Source organism: Chelonoidis abingdonii, chromosome 9, assembly GCF_003597395.2.
Source record: "Chelonoidis abingdonii isolate Lonesome George chromosome 9, CheloAbing_2.0, whole genome shotgun sequence".
Lineage (NCBI taxonomy): Eukaryota > Metazoa > Chordata > Testudines > Testudinidae > Chelonoidis > Chelonoidis abingdonii.
In genome coordinates, this window is record NC_133777.1 from 46,493,314 (window position 1) to 46,496,375 (window position 3,062).

General features: G+C 37.4%; 1 protein-coding gene and 1 pseudogene across 1 annotated transcript in view; both read right to left on the minus strand.

Annotated features, from left to right (window-relative positions):
- The window catches only part of LOC116822600 (COMM domain-containing protein 4), a 65,989-nt gene that overhangs the window by 28,053 nt on the left and 34,874 nt on the right, over positions 1-3,062 (minus strand). The window lies entirely within an intron of this gene.
- Positions 1-3,062, minus strand: part of LOC142047280 (zona pellucida sperm-binding protein 3-like) — a 46,704-nt pseudogene that overhangs the window by 13,619 nt on the left and 30,023 nt on the right.

Consider the following 3,062-nt stretch of genomic DNA (forward strand, 5'->3'; position numbering starts at 1 on the left):
GCCACCATTCCAGAGGACATGCTTCCATGTTGATAGTGCTTGTTTTAAAAAAAAGTATTAATTACATTTTGTAACTGAACTTCTTGGCGGAGAATTGCATGCCTCCTGCTCTGTTTTCCGCATTCTGCCATATATGTCATGTTACAGTAGTCTTGGATGATGATCCAGCACATGTTGTTTGTTTTAAGAACACTTTCACTACAGATTTGACAAAACACAAACAAAGTATTTGTGATGGGTTTGGGTCCTTTGGAGTGTCACCTGATGAGCTGAGATATCACTGAGCTTGTCTATTATGCCAGCCTGGGTTCCCTTTACCTGGCCTTGCTGGGTTAGGCTCACAAGCCTCTTCCAGCCAAGCACACAGGCAGGGCCACACCCAGCTGCACAGAGAGACAGATCTGCTCTGGAAAGATTCAGCCATAGGGCTCTCATCAACACTCTGGTGCCACTCTCTTTAAGGAGTACAAACACAAAGGTTTTATGAAATTCACCCCTTCCCTCAAGGTGGAGGGAGATATGAACAACTTCTTGTCCTTCTGCCCCCCAGTTAGAAATTACATAAACTGGGTTATATTATAAACATGAAATAAGTTTATTAACTACAAAAGGTGAATTTTAAGTGAATATAAGATAAGATAGAACAAAGCAAATTACTGACCAAATAAAGCAAAATACACAAGGTAAGCTCAATAGACTTAAGAAACAGATTACAAAATGTAGTTTCTTACCCTAAATGTTATTTTAGACAGGTTTCTGTGGTTCAGAGTTCTAGTTATATTTCTTGTCAGACTGGACCTCTGTCTCAGTCTGGACTCCCCTTCCCATCCCTCCTCCCCACCCATAGTCTTCCCTTCAGGTGGCTTTAGCAGTCTTCCTCCTTGGGCAGACAGGCCAGGGAGAGGAAGAGTCCTGTTTGCCTTCCTCCCTTCCCTTCAATAGGATTTACATAAGTTGGGAATACTTTGTTTCCCAGACTTGACACCCTCCCCCTCCCCTTCCAGTGGAAAGTTACAAGAAGTCCCAGACAATGTTTAGTATCAGGTGACAAGGCCACCTGACTCTGTAGTATCACAGTATCCATGAGTCAGTGACAGCATGGAGTGTCTGTCAGAAGGCCAAGCCTTTTCACAGTCCACTGTCCTTGCTGATGTGTCATCAGCCCTGTCTGGCTTTTCCATTGTTATACTTGAAGTGTTAGCAGTAGATGTCACCCAAAGTAGCATAGTTGAAATACAGATACATAGTCAATATTCCTAACTTCAGATAGAGGCATACAAATTGGATAATCACATTCAGTAAATTTTAACCTTTCCAATGATACGTACTTTATGCAAGATGGGTCTTGTAAGATCTCAGTTATGTCATATTCATGTCATAACCATATTTTCATAAAGAATATGGAGTGAAACATCACAGTACTAATGTGAGATTTCTAAAGATAGCTACAGCACTTGACCCAAGGTTTAAGGATCTGAAGTGCCTTCCAAAATCTGAGAGGGATGGGGTGTGGAAAATGCTTTCAGAAGGGTTAAAAGAGCGACACTCCGATGCAGAAACTTCAGAACCCAAACCACCGAAAAAGAAAATCAATCTTCTGATGGTGGCATCTGACTCAGATAATGAAAATGAACATGCATCGGTCTTCACTGCTTTGTATAGTTAGCGAGAAGAACCCGTCATCAGCATGGACGCTGGATGCATGTCCTCTGGAATGGTGGTTAAACCATGAAGGGACATATGAATCTTTAGTGCACTTGGCACGTAAATATCTTCTGACTCTGGCTACAACAGAGCCATGTGGATGCCAGTTCTTACTTTCAGGTGACATTTTAAGCAAGAAGCAGGCAGCATTATCTCCTGCAAATGTAAACAAACTTGTTTGTCTGAGCAATTGGCAGAACAAGGAGTAGGACTGAGTGGACTTCTACGCTATGTTTTTTACATTGTTTTATGTGAGTACAGTTTTTTTGTACCTAATTCTACATTTGTTAGTTCAACTTTCATGATAAAGATATTACACTACAGTAGTTGTACTGAGTGAATTGAAAAATACTATTATTTTTACAGTGCAATATTTGAATTCTGTGGTGTAATTGAAATCAATATATTTGAAGAAGTAGAAAATATCCAAAAATATAAATAAATAATATTCTATTATTATTTAACAGTGTGATTAATTGTGAAATAGTGATTTTTTTTAATTGCTTGACAGCCCTATCTTCTACAAAATTTCTAAAGGGTGGATAAATATTTTAATATATTTTAAAGTGTTAATAACAGTTTAAGTTTACTTAAGTTTAAAACCTCTTATTTCTTATCTATAAGATCTTAATTATTAAATTCCATTATTTGAACTTCAGCATAATTAGTTTCTATAAAAAATTTTTAAGTCACAAAACTCATTTCAGTTTTCATTAGAACATTCCAAATTCATTAATGTTCATTTGGACTATTTTCCTTTTTATCAGTGTATTTTTCAACTTATTAATCTACTGTAAATTTACTTAAGCTCTGACATTAAGTTTTCATAGCAAAGATGCAGTCACGGAAATAACACATCCACAACAATTACATTAATGTATTTTTAAAAGGCAGTTTAGGAAGAAAAATTCAACAATTGCTGGGGTATTAGAAAATGCATTGTAGAGAGGAATCTTGCATTGTCAGGGTGGTAGACTACAGCATGTGATCTAACAAATGCTGGGTAGAAAGGCCTATTTGATCCTAGTTTTTTTTACATAATTGGAAACACTCTTGAATGTTATTTCATATGCTTGGTACACAAGTTTGTCTTTAAATACCAGAAAGATTACTCTAAAAGATGTCATTATATAAATGATTTTGGAGGTCCTTAGGTCTCCTTTCAGTCCTCTTTTCTCAATACTAAACATGTCTTGTTTTTAAAGCTTTCCTCATAGGTCAGGTTTTCTAAACCCTTTGCCATTTTTGTCAAGTATCAGAGGGGTAGCCATGTTAGTCTGGATCTGTAAAAGCAGCAGAGAATCCTGTGGCACCTTACAGACTAACAGACATTTTGGAGCGTGAGCTTTCGTGGGTGA